The following is a 15,047-nucleotide window of genomic DNA, read 5'->3' as shown; positions in this document are numbered from 1 at the left end:
CGCAGGTGGAGGGGCAAGAGACTTTCCCGCCTTTCCAATCAAATAGAAAGATAGGGAAAAGTTGGAAATATTAATTGTCCACTTCTCTTCATAGCAAAGCGGGAGACAAAATAATGAACGAAGGAAGTATTTTAACCTCAACAATAGGAACGTTTGTAACTAGATAAGCCAGCTGTAAAACACCGCGGATAAAAATTAAAAGAAACTGTCCTATCACATGAACTGTTAGATTTAATTTCAATAATAAACATGGCAAGAACGCTGGTAAGCACGGATATTCCGTCTAGTTTCTACAAGGTCCGTGTAGTATACAACCCCAAACGTTATTTGCAAACTGTTTAACATGATGTTGCGCTCTTCATACAGCGTTTTCGAAAAGCGGCAAATAACAACTAATAATTGTATACGATAATTATTAACGGTGGTTATTCAAGCCTTGTTGAAGGTCGCAGGAACACGCTGGATGCAGGCCGCTTTCGACAGGTCCGTCTGGAAATATTTGGGTGAAACCATGTCCAGCAGTGAACTTTGTTAGATCATAGATTAGTAGAATTAAATGTAATGAAACTATTATAAAAAATAAATGTACTAACACTCTGGTCAAAGAGAATACAAATACTACGTAAGAACTCGGGTCTGTTATGTCTTGTATTGATAAGACTTGATAAGACGTATTTTATTTCGCATTGCCTCTATAAATTTCTGATTTCATCTATTTAAAGTAATATTTATCAGGTTATGGGCCATTATTACTCCGTAAAAGATTAAATCAGTTTTTTACCGAAATAGTCACGGGATTAAATGGGATAAAATTAAGAGAGATTCACCGGTCAGCCACGAGCGACATTTTGTTCTAGAAGTTTTTCAGCGAACTGCAAAAATGAATTCACAAATATCCATTGGTACCATGGAGAAGTTAATTGGCAGAGAAAATTATCCAACGTGGAAACTCGCCGTGAAAAAGTATTTGGAACATGAGGAGCTATGGGACACTATTGAACCGGGAGGTGACTACGGCGACGCGAAACAGGTATATTTCTAGGTCGAAATTAGAGCAAGTCTTTCATGACTCCGGGCTCAGCAGAAAAGTAGATTTATTATGTGTTGAGGATTATATTAATAAAGTGACGACAGCAGCACACAAGCTCAGAAATATAAACTTTGTAGTAGAAGACGAGTGGCTCGGTAAATTGCTACTCGCTGGCCTCCCTGAAGTCTACAAACCGATGATTATGGCTATAGAAAGCTCTGGTGTGCCCGTTAGCGCTGATTTTGTCAAAATGAAGTTATTACAAGACGTCAAAGTCTCAGAATCCTCAGCCTATTATGTCTGAAATGAAACAACAATTGAAAAGTAAAGGTCATTGTTCTGTGCCCATAGATAATTCTCCCCGGAACCAACAGCAATGGAAAAATGTTTGTAATATTTAGAATCATTAATAAATTCTCATAACATATCTATACTATTATATAAAGCTGAAGAGTTTGTTTGTTTGTTTGTTTGTTTGTTTGTTTGTTTGTTTGAACGCGCTAATCTCAGGAACTACCGGTCCAAACTGAAAAATTCTTTTTGCGTTGGATAGCCCTATGTTCGTGGAGTGCTATAGGCTATATATCATCACGCTATACCCAATAGGAGCGGAGCAGTAATGCCTAATCTCAGGAACTACCGGTCCAAACTGAAAAATTATTTTTGCGTTGGATAGCCCTTTGTTCGTGAATTGCTATGGGCTATATATCATCACGCTATATCCAAAAGGAGCGGAGCAGTAATGGCTAATCTCAGGAACTACCGGTCCAAATTGAAAAATTCTTTTTGCGTTGGATAGCCTTTTGTTCGTGAAGTGCTATAGTCTATATATAGCACTCCACGAACAAAAGGCTATCCAACGCAAAAAGAATTTTTCAGTTTGGACCGGTAGTTCCTGAGATTAGCGCGTTCAAACAAACAAACAAACAAACAAACAAACAAACAAACAAACAAACAAACAAACAAACTCTTCAGCTTTATATAATAGTATAGATTTGGTGTTGTTGTGTTGTGTTGATAGCCTTTTGTTCGTGAAGTGCTATAGTCTATATATAGCACTCCACGAACAAAAGGCTATGATGATATCATCACGCTATACCCAATAGGAGCAGAACAGTAATGGCTAATCTCAGGAACTACCGGTTCGAACTAAAAAAATCATTTTGTATTGGATAGCCCTTTGTTCGTGAAGTGCTATAGGCTATATATCATGACGCTATGACCAATAGGAGCAGAGCAGTAATGGCTAATCTCAGAAACTAGGAGTTTGAACTGAATAATTCTTTTTGTGTTGGGTAGCCCTTTGTTCCTGGAATGCTATAGGCTATATATATCATCACGCTATGCCCAATAGGAGCGGAGCAGTAATCGCTAATCTCAGGAACTACCGGTTCGAACTGAAAAAATATTTTTGTGTTGGATAGCCCTTTGTTCCTGGAGTGCTATAGGTTATATATCGTCACGCTATGACCAATAGGAGCGGAGCAGTAATGAAACATGATGCAAAAACGGGGACAATTTATTAGTTTTGAGAGCTTCTGTTGCGTGCGCTGCGTAAACGGTTAAAGTTATACAACAATAATGTATGACGGGATTGTTCCTCTTAAAAAGTTCTACAAAAATATATCATAAAACAAAGTCCCCCGCTGCATCGGTCTGCCCCAACGTGTTAAACTCAAAAACTACCCAACGTATTAGGATAAAATTTGGTATGGAGACAGTTTGAGACCCCGGGAAAATATATAGCGTGACTTTTATAACGGAAAACTTTAGCCCGAAAAACTTTATAACGCGGGCGGAGCCGCGGGCAAAAGCTAGTTATTTATAAAACGGACAAGCTGGGATATCGCAATAATCCAAAAAAACTATTAGATTTTGAGGTTATAATTGATAGTAAACATTGAAAGCGTTTCAATGTTCAAGGTAGATTTAAAGTCCTACCATTTATGCTTTAAATATGCTTTATATTAAGGCGATACCTCAAGGTCCATTTTTGTACATTTTGTTTCACCTTTAATCTGGGTAACTAAACAAGTATTGGCAAGTAAAGAATTTAAATTTCGTCATATTAAATTTTAAAGGCCGAAATATCCATGATTATTAATTATTTTTACGTTTTTCTTTCAACTGCGAGAACTAATCACTAACTAGACGTGAATATATATATATATATATATATATATATATATATATATATATACTATTATATAAAGCTGAAGAGTTTGTTTGTTTGTTTGTTTGTTTGAACGCGCTAATCTCAGGAACTACCGGTCCAAACCGAAAAATTCTTTTTTCGTTGGATAGCCCTTTGTTCGTGGAGTGCTATAGGCTATATATCATCACGCTATACCCAATAGGAGTGGGGCAGTAATGGCTAATCTCAGGAACTACCGGTCCAAACTGAAAAATTCTTTTTGCGTTGGATAGCCCTTTGTTCGTGGAGTGCTATAGGCTATATATCATCACGCTATACCCAATAGGAGCGGAGCAGTAATGGCTAATCTCAGGAACTACCGATTCGAACTGAAAACATATTTTTGTGTTGAATAGTCCTTTGTTTGTGGAGTGCTCAAAGTTATATATCATCACGCTATGACCAATAGGAGCGGAGCAGTAATGGCTAATCTTAGGAACTACCGGTTTCAACCAAAAAAATCGTTTTGTGTTGGATAGCCCTTTATTTGTGGACCGCTATAAGCTATATATCATCACGCTATATTCAATAGGAGCGGAGCAGTAATGTCTAATCTCAGGAACTACCGATTCAAACTGAAAAAATATTTTTGTGTTGAATAGTCCTTTGTTTGTGGAGTGCTCAAAGTTATATATCATCACGCTATGACCAATAGGAACGGAGCAGTAATGAAACATGTTGCAAAAACGGGGAAAATTATGAGTTTTGAGAGCTTCCGTTGCCTGCGCTGCGTAAACGGTTAAAGTTATGCAACAATGATGTATGACGGGATTGTTTCACTTAAAAAGTTCTAAATAATATAACAAAAGTCCCCCGCTGCATCTGTCTGTTACGTGTTAAACTCAAAAACTACCCAACGTATTAAGATGAAATTTGGTATGGAGACAGTTTGAGACCCTGGGAAGAACATAGGCTCCCGGGAAACTACTATTTTTATAACGGAAAACTTTAGCTTGAAAAACTTTATAACGCGGGCGGAGCCGCGAGCAAAAGCTAGTATATATATATATATAAACACCATCAGTTATTACGCCCGTATTGCCCGAAGAGGCAGGCAGAGGCGTTGTTGAGCATTCACGCTTCATCTTTTGATGAAGCGTGAATGTGCATGGCAGATTTTACACACTTTTGGTAGATTCTTAGGGCATGCAGGATTAAATAAAACAAATAAAAAAATATTTTCTATTCATATTATTTATTTCGTCATCATCTACATTGTTATATAAAATATTATCTAAATATGGTGCAGGAGGGTTGTTGTTATGGTATTATTTATCAATTCCGTTTTACCAATCACCATATTTATTAAATTAATTATACATTTCATTATATGTTCTTTCAATGGTGCAAGTCTTTCCAAAATGATATTTCTAACAACATTATATTAAAGAGCACGCAGCTTTTACTAACATTTGTTACAACTGAAGTATGTATAGTCTTACCATGACCCAACATGCTGTACATATAAGATTAAGAGCTTCGACCAGAAAAAAAAAGTTTATTCCCCCATTTCACTCATTATGCTCAAGTTAGAATGGCAATATATTAATATTGTGTCACACGGAAAGCAGATTTATGTATTCAAATCTTCCAGCTGAATAAAATGTAGAGAAACTTTAAAACACATGACACACATTTTTTTAATCAATAATATTCTTACTAGTTTGCTCTTAAGTCAGCTATATGCTACCGTGTGTAGTAGGTAGTATACGGACTGTCAGTGCTCTGTTCCCTGACGCCGGGCAAGAGTGCTTTGTTCCCTGTCTCCATGCTGTTACCAAGAACAGGAACTGAGGAGCGAACTAAAAGTTTGGCGGCAGTTAAACTGGTACGATTAAAGAAAAATGTGCTCACCTAATGAAGCGCTGTTCATTGTTGTATACAATGGCGAATCTGTTCGTTCTCCGACACCATGGAGCCGCCAGCAGAGCCACAATGAATGCAAAAAGCACTTTCCATTTCGTATCCGTTATCAATGCCAGGTAAATTGTTATAGCAGTTCACCAAGTCCAGAAATCACAGCCAGAGTATATCTAAATCGCAATCAATTGCACAGAGTTTGTTACAATAGCCGAATCGTCAATGAAATAGTGAGAGTCTTTAAAATAGTTTTTTGAAATAGTTTATTTCTGAGTGATGTGATGAGTGAAGCATAGAGTAAGTAATATACTACGTAAGAAGAGGCGGCACTTAGTACATTGAATTTGAGCTCACGCACACATACGTGAGCCCAGTAGAGTTATATTTTGTACCAATATTACGCAGAAAAAATGACACGCAAGGCTGCCAACTTACTATAAATCTGCTCGTTTCTAGGGACGTTCCTTATTTAATCGATATTATCGATAATTTTGTATCGACAGCTTTATATCGATAAAAATTGCTGACCATAAATCTTACACTGGTATAAATTATGATTGAATTTAGAATATTAAAAATAAAACGTCCATAATTTTTAATAATTCCCTTTTATTTAATTAGAAAATACACAATATTATCACGTGAATTTCTTATGTATAAATTGTATAATGATTAGGTCTCCTACTTAGAAATTCATAACACTCCAGTTTTCCGTTATTTATTTCCAATTTTATATGGAAATTGTCAAATTGATACCTTACAGATATGATCTTTTTCCGTCCAATCAACAATTACTATTATACAATTATTGCAAGGGCAAATTCATAGATTTCGCACGTGCCTTTTTGATTAGGTTACTAAGCATAGAATTGAAACTCCATAATCTAGAGATCCATAATCTCTTCAACGACTACCTGAGTTTGTAAATTTGAATTAAATATACATCACTTTTATGTAATGTTTTAAATCATAATATAAATTTTCTGTTACCGGTGTGGATCAAGTGGATACTTAGCCATAAATATGTTTGACTTTGGGTAATTTTGTATGCCACAAACCTCACATTTTTATACACATTAATTCTTTTTCCCATTCTCGAACACAAAATAAATAAACTACACAAATGTAAACAGAATTAGAGTCAATATCTCGGAATAATAAGAATCACTATCTCATAACACACACTACACAAATTCCTTCAAGAAGAAATATACACGAAACGGAACAGCTGGCTCAACTCAACATATTCGACATAAAACTTAACTTATTATTGAACATAATCGCAATTATACAATTTTTTTGCAAATAAACTTCAACAATGACAAATCTACCATCAATAATGGCGGCAAATTATCAACTATCATGGTAGCCAACATGCTTTAATTTTTTTTTTGGATTATTATGTTGGTACAACATGTTACGATGAGACGTCCTTTTGTCAACCAAAACTAAACTCTATGTAACGGCATTAAGATATATAATCATTCATCATTACACAAAATGTTCTAAGTGTCCACCCCCTGGAGTGAAGTGTGGGTGACGTTGAATTGAAAAATGAAGTAAGAATTAGGGATGCTACTCGACTAGATTCCGGATCGATAATATCGATCATTTAGTCTAAAATCGATTTTGTTCAACATAGGGTTCTTTTTATTCGGGATAATATTTAGTGGGATCTTTATCCCGGAAAAACTTTCACACGGGCAGATAAGATAATGCATAAATATTTTGTGCGACAGAAAAATAAATGTTCGCATAACATATTATGCTCCGCTATCTGTACGAAGCCAGGGCGGGTCGCTAATATATAATCTAATTAAACAAAGTAAATCAATATGGATTAAACAAAAAAACTTTTTTAAACACGACTTGATCTATACTATAATCAATTTAGTCCTAAAAACTAACTACCTATTTATTTGAGACGCATCCACTGCTCGATTAAATATTATTATAATAATGAAAGAAAATATCGCCTCACAAATCGAATATATTAACATGTTTCAATAATTAAGTATCGGTAACTAGATTTAACGTTTTGTCGAAACGGTACATCTCTATAGACAATTAGCTGTAAACATGTCGGCGACTTTGACTTTAAGTGGTTACAATACTTTTATATATTCGTTTTGGATAATAGCTTGTCCGTTTTATACACATATTTGCAAATAATATAAAAAAAATACATAAATAATTAAGGTGTAAGTCACCCCTTTGTTGGTTCTGGGGCCGTTTTCGGCAATGTCCTTTGACAAAGTCGTATTGTGCCCGTAGCAAACATATGGACATAAGATATCATTTTCTGCGTGAAAAGGTTTCTAAAAAGGAAATAAAAATTATGTACATTGGTACCGAAAGAATGGTGGCTGACATACTTACTAAACCTACAACACGCATTAAATTCCAAGAATGTGTTCGAGAAATGGGACTACGATTTGGGGAGGATGTTAGATCATAGATTAGTAGAATTATATGTAATGAAACTATTATAAAAAATAAATGTACTGACACTCTGGTCTGTTATGTCTTGTATTGACAAGACGTATTTTATTTCGCATTGCCTATATAAATTTCTGATTTCATCTATTTAAAGTAATATTTATCAAACTTTACGTGGCTGATGATGATAATGATGATGATTAACGGTGTTGTGCGTGCATTAGCTTATATAACTATTATGACTTATGTACAAGTATTGAACAAGTGATGACAAAGTTTCCGTAAGTCCGGAGTTTCTTTCTGTCTTTCTTCTTCGGGTAGTCATCACTTAGGTAGCTAGTGAAAGGCTGGTATGTTAGCTAGGCTAGGGCTCATGTCCTCACCGGTGAGGATTGCAATGCGTTATCCTTTTATTTCCCCCTACCTGCCAGCCCTGTCTACTTTGGTTTGCCTTATATTCCTTATACATTATATGCCTCATTTAAAGTGTCCGTAGTTCTCAGCCTAGCGCAACAAGGAACAAAAAAACTTTTGTATGGAATTGACATGGCATTTAATGGCGGATACTGCTATCTCTCTCTCTCAGTACAGTTTCTCTTTCTATTCCTCACCGCCATTATTATTGTTTGTCTATTTCCTGACGTTTTGGAATACATTTGTGTTTATTGACTTATGTTTGTATTATTTGTTATTCAAACAAGTAAAAATATACCAAAAAGTGTTTTTGTTGGTGTAAGTGAATAGGTTTTAAAGACATGCCACCAAAAAAACGTTTCATTATGTGTGAAATTTGTGGAGATCGAGCCAGTCGAATAAATCACAAAAGCAGAATGTTTATGGCGAAATTTCCATTGGATGAGGTCAGGTAAGCATTAATTAGATGTTTTTAGTCATCGCGCAAATAAAGTAGCTTAGAAATAATAAAAATTCTCATTTTCTAATTACCATTATGTTACTAGTGATGTTGTTATGATTATCGATATCGATACCTGTTTAAATTTATTAATCAATTTGCCCTCCGTGGTTACACCCATTTAGGTCCAGATTCTGTGGGAACATAGTGATAAAAAGTCGTAATTCTAACTATCTACATACCAAGTTTAATCGCAATCATTTTAGATTTTTTGCGGGTACGAATAATAAACATACAATTGCATGCACACGCTTTATAATATTAGTAAGATGATGACTGATCATCATTAACCCGTGAGGTAGCTGAATGTTTGCCGGCAAACATTGACAGCTACGCGTGTGACGGAAAAATAACCTTATTATGTAGTATATATGTAGTATATAAGGTTATAATCCCGTGACACACGCAAATGTCATGTAGCTGTCTTGGCTCGCCGGCGATTCACGAGAGACCAAGAGTTAATAAAAAGAACAATCGCCTTAGAAAGTCAGCCATACCATCGAAAAATTTGAAAGCTGATCCACTTCCTGATGAAATGTTTGAATTTCCGTGCCATGTTTTTATAAACAATTATTGCACAAATGATAATATCTTTCAAGAGAAGTGCGACAAAGAAGTGTCACCATCCTTTGACTTTATAATTAAATATTCTCATTGTACCTTGACCAATCATAAGTGCAACTACATTCGCCTACATAGTGAATAAAGGATTTTATTTTAAAATACAATTATTATTCAACATGTGAAAGCTTTTCATTTTATTTCGAATCCTCATTTTAGTCCAGCCTTGTTATTATAGTGCTAAAATGTTCACTGTATATTGTGAGTTGGATTGATAATGTGGACTCGAAAATACATTATATGAATTTTATCAAAGTAGCATTAGCGTCGATTCCCACCAGTAGAATTTATCGATATCGATAAAAAGTGCTCACTACTGTGTATTTTGTTCAGTTGGTAGTATTGTTATTTGACGTTCCTGACGTATTCTTCCGTGATATTGGTATTGATACGCCATGTAAATTCGATTTTATTTCTTTGTATTAAGTCCTGTCTCTTAAAACGTAGTGATTATATTCTCTTTGGTAGTTCTAAGTAATTTAAATTGTTATTTAGCAATTATTATTATTATTCTTATAAATTGTTTTGACGTATCATATGTGGAACTTTGTTCGCCTACGTGATAATAAAGTATTTTATTTTTAATTTTATAGGGGATAGTTTTTTGAGATGGAAGAGCAAGGAGAGCTACGAAGCTAAAGAACTAACTTAAGAGATTGTTCATAATTTATGCGGAAATTAAGATTTGGGCTGAAAAAGTTTAAAAAAAAATGTGCAGCCACCAAGATAATGGGCAATTTACACAACATATTTTTTGATACGAATCGATCCTATTGCTTAAACCATTCCAGATTTGAGTACTTTCAGGATCAGGAATTGCAAAAAAACTTCCAATGAGTATCCTCTGATTTTTCTCGATTACGGCTTCAAAAATATGTAATGCTTAGCGTGTCATTAGAACATAAATTATAATATTTTATCCTCAACTCTGTGTCCTTATCTCAAAAAATAAATTATGCAAATTGTAATAGCACGAATCAGTCACGTAATGTTTAATAATTTATCTATGAAAAATAAGATGGCTAATAATATATGTTCGCGAATATTAGATAGCAAAAGAAAACTATTTTGCGGATTTTATCGCGGGTCCACCATGTGACCATGAAGGCTGCAGTCTTCGAAACGTCGGGAGAAAATTATACTATAATAAAAATAATTTTAACAAAAAATTAAACCGCCTTCAAAAAATACTCAAAACCAAAAAATAATTTCACATACCAGGTATATATTGGATACCAATTTTGGAGCCGGTGCCTAATTAAAATTGCTTTTATGTGTTAGTAAAAAATAGACTGACTCGATGGCCTAGTTGTGTTTCGCTTACAGTACGACTATCGCGCTGTGGTGTTACACCTCTGCCTACCCCTGAAAAGGCGAAAAGGTGTGATGCTATATATATGTGTGTGTGTGTGTGTATGTATATGTAAGCAAAAAAGTCAACTAAACAATTGATATGTTTTGCGCGTGGTACGACTATCGTGCTGAAATGTTACGCCTCTGCCTACCCCTACCCCATTCACTCGAATTGATAACCTCCTCCTTTTTTGAAGTCGGTTAGAAAACCGCGATAAAATTTGTAAAATAATTTAATTTTAATAACAATATCTTGGTTTTCGATCAATTACAAATAAATTATTATGATTAAGGTCTATTAAATGCAATCAGCTTACGACCAAAATTAGCGAAAACAATTCAAGTTTTTTACAATTTAAAAAATAATGACGTTCATAAATCTTATCTGGCTTTTTATTAATTTTACAAATGTGAAAGTTTGTGGAATTGTTTGTATGTGTGTTAGAAGGAAACCCAGTAAAATGTGAACGGAATTTGATGAAATTTGGCATACGTGTAGACGACGTCCTGGATGTTAATCCGTTAATGTCTTAACATAGGCTACGTTTAGTCCCGGTAATTAATTCCCACTGGAATTTATTGAATATTTTGATTTGTATTTTTTTTTAATAGATTGATTTGGCGTTTTACGCCATTTTGTAGTGGGAAAGCTTTTTAGGGGTCGAATCCGCGGGAAACAAGTAGTGTTAGTAATAATTATTATTACTACTTAGAACGACTAAGTAATTCCTATTACACAATAGGTAATTATGCGTTTTTTTGTCCCACTGAATGACAATAGATAATTTCGTCAAGAAATTTTAAATAAATTATTGTTCAGATAAAAAATACAGGCAATTTATAACCAATTAAGTGCTACCAACAATACACTTAACAGCAATAAATATTTTGTAAGCATAATAAAACCCTCGATGTTAAATCATTGTCAGACATATGAAAAAAAAAAACCTCGACTTTTAGCCGATTTAATATTAGGGTAATAAAAGCCTTCAAGGGGCTAAAGAATAACACGTCACACATAGGGTAAATAAACATATTAAATAACACAAAAAATAAACTTACCATAGCCACCGAGGTAAAATGGTGGACACTGGTTTGGAACTATCCTAAACACAACACACCACGCCTGTATCCCAAAAGGAGTAGACAGAGATGCATCTAGGACACCCAGTTTTTTCCATGCCTCTTACGTCCTACGATGTGCTAGGGGCGAGCCTACCGTCATATCGGGCACAAATTATAGACTAACTAATATGGAGCAGAAAAGTCCAATGTCTCAAAAAAAAATAACTACGTAGTCGCAACATGCAATATTCTACGTCATATTGGCAATAGCGATATCTTGGCTTTTTTACTATTCCGCCCTCAATCCCACCACTGCAACTCCTTTAGGCCAAGATTAACGGTGGCACGCGTCGACCGCCCCGTCGCCATGACAGTCGAATAAACTGCCTGGCTTTACTAACGTATGAAATGAAACGTATTTTTTTCATCCACAGTTGGGAGTATACTTAATTTGTACATCGTCTAAAAACACAGGAAGGCATTTTATTTATAAAAATACAAAAAGTTAGCAAGCCGACTAGCCGCGATAGTGATTGGAGGTTGATTAAGTGAATATTCAATGTCGGGCAATTACCTTGCTTTCGTCTTGCCAGTATTGAGCTCGGAAAACATATTATCTATGTAATAAAAACATCTTAGTACTTATAAATCTATCTATTGTTCCATTTAGTACCTATTAATTTTAATTTATCTAATTTAAATTTATTAAGTTCGTACATTGTTTTGGCATTCTGTCAGCTTTATTCTTTTTTTCGTTGTCCCTAAGGCTCTCTCAAGATCAACTATATTACTGCTAGCCTAAAATACACGCTATGCCTACTTTAGGTACCCCTGGCAATTTTAATATCAATGATCTCATATTTTTATAATAATTTATTTTATGTAGAATTAAGTCTCTGTAAGTCAGTTTTTTAAAAAGCAATTTCAATTTTGATTACGTATAATATAGTACTACGTAGTAGGTACCTATGTAGTAATATTTCTTAAAGTGAAGTGCGGTTTCTGTCAAGGACTTCCAGAAATTGTCTTAGCATTTCACATGATAAAATACACCTGTACTGACCTAGTGATAGTCCATCTTACTCCTTATAGATTTTTAATGGACTAGAACTTCAGCACCTCTCAGTCTAATGAAAAGACCCGAGCTAGTCAACGCTTTTTGCATCGTCCGCGTGACCAAATATCTGCCGCATTTTGACACAGATTTCCATCATTATTTTCAAAAAATATTAATTGGTGTTTCACTAATGTTGTTAATTGGGTCCACGTATCAAATAATTTAATGTTTTTGGATGTATTTAGACTTTTATTAGTACATTTGACTATCTGATTTAAAGATTAATATGTAGGATTATGACATTTAATAGCTACGTAAAAGGAATCATAATGATTTAACCACTATAAAATATAATTCGAATTAAATTAAATGATACCTAAGACCAATAGTCCACTCCGTTTATATGTTCCTTCTTTTTTTACCTGTTATAAAAGTTTGTATACTTACGTCGCAGTATATTGCACGAATAAATTTTTCTTTTTGTTTGTAACACAGTTCATTTTATTACAAAAATTTGTTTACGGAATTGTCTGCATGGAATTCTGTTTCTACAAAATACCTAATTTTATACAAAGTTTCCGCACTCCGCACCAAATTTCATCGAAATTGGTTCATCAGTGTCACCGTGACATTATCAAGGTTACTTCCATATTTTTAAACGACTTCAAAAAAGGCGGACGTTATAAACTCGACTGTATGGTTTTGTTTTTTTTTTTTGGGTTTTCGTTCCGTGATTACTCCGCCAATTTTGGACCGATTATCAAATGTTTTTGTTCGAAAGGAGATAATTCTGAAGTAGTTCCATAGTTACCAAGTTAGGATTTGATGATTTGATCCTGGAGAAATCGAGGGCAACCCTCAAATCGGCCCGCACATCGTTATTCGCAAATTTTATGAAGTAACTTAAGTACTTGCGTATGGTTATCATCAATTTATATAGCTGAGCTGATGATGGAGGGTACATCTTCTTAACAGTAAGGAGTTACTCGAAGAGGCATCGACTGATTTAGTAAATTCTTTTTATATTTAAAAGGTCGTATGCGTAGGCTCTCATGATTATAAATAAATAAAAAAAAAAACAAAAAGAACTTTTTAATAAAAATTAAACCGCCTTCAAAAACCAATGAAAACCAAAAAGTAATTATTATCATTACCTATATGAGTGCGTACCAGTCTGTTATCGACGACAGACGTGTCGTTTTATTTACGGAGTGAATCCTATATTCGAACGGTATTGTGAATAGCTGCGGGTTACTACCTGTACTAAAGAATTGTACGCTCAAGCGGCGCGAGCGATAATGTACCTTATCCATTATGGAGGAAGATATAATTCAGGATGAAGATGTTATTAATACTATTTTAATTCAAGAAAATAATAATATCGAGAGAACGGAAATCTCCCCACATGAGACTATTATACCATTTGAGGGAATAACATCTGTTGAAGTTAGTTCTGAACCTGTTCGCAATAAAAGACCTCGGGAATTAGATGAAGAAGAAAGGTGGGTAACTGTGGGTAGAAATGGAAAGAGAACGGGACAAAAAGTTGATTTATATATTAATAGCGCCGAAAAATTGCCTAAACAGTTTGCACTTGCGAAATTGTTAAAAGCAAATAATATACGCAATATCTGTCGCGTAAAATACGTAAATCCATATAAAGTTTTTATACAGTGTGAGAATAACGACAGTGCAGAGGAACTAATTAACTGCAAGCCTTTACAAGATTTAGGATGGAGATGTCAAAAACATTCGAAATTTCTATATCTTGCGGTGTTATTAAGGATGTTGAATTAGATTTGTCCGAAAAGAAATGTTAGAAATTATTTCAGGTGATTGCGAACTGATTGCGGTGAAACGTTTGAAACGCAGAAATAAGGATAGTACCGGATGGGAGGAAAGTGAAGCAGTACGTTTGGGCTTCAAAGGCACTTCTTTGCCAGCGTGGGTATATATCTATGGGATGAAAATCAATGTACACCCATACATGTTCCCTGTCACTGAGTGTTCGAGGTGTTGGAAATATGGGCATTCTTTGCGTGTTTGCCCAAAAAAAAGAGTACATGTCCCAAATGTGGAAAGGGGCACACCAATTGTGAAACAATGTCTTATAAATGTGTCAACTGCACTGGGGATCATTTATCCTTAGATAGGTCTTGTCCAGTATTCAAAAAAGAAAAGCGTCTTCGAGAACTTATGGCAGAGTTTAACTGCTCGTATAGGAAAGCATTACAAATATATGTGCCTCAAGAACCGCTAGAAGCCCGCATAGAACTGTCAGCTCCAGATTTTCCGCCGATTCGAGGCGAGAGATCTGAGTCGATGGAGGAGCATGTACCCACACAAGATCCATGCAAGACCTCTTATGCAGGAGTGACTAAGGTGACACCGTGTCGTAAGAACTCTGTTTCAGCACCACAGCCTATCCAAAATTCTGCAATTAATATTCCTCATCCTCTGCGTGAACAATCTGGCAAAAAAAAGAAACAAAGTAAAAGAAATAGTTATCAAAACG

The sequence above is a fragment of the Manduca sexta genome, chromosome 24 (assembly GCF_014839805.1).
Source record: "Manduca sexta isolate Smith_Timp_Sample1 chromosome 24, JHU_Msex_v1.0, whole genome shotgun sequence".
NCBI lineage: Eukaryota > Metazoa > Arthropoda > Insecta > Lepidoptera > Sphingidae > Manduca > Manduca sexta.
The sequence above is the reverse complement of the archived record's forward strand: the minus strand, read 5'-3'. Positions refer to the sequence as shown.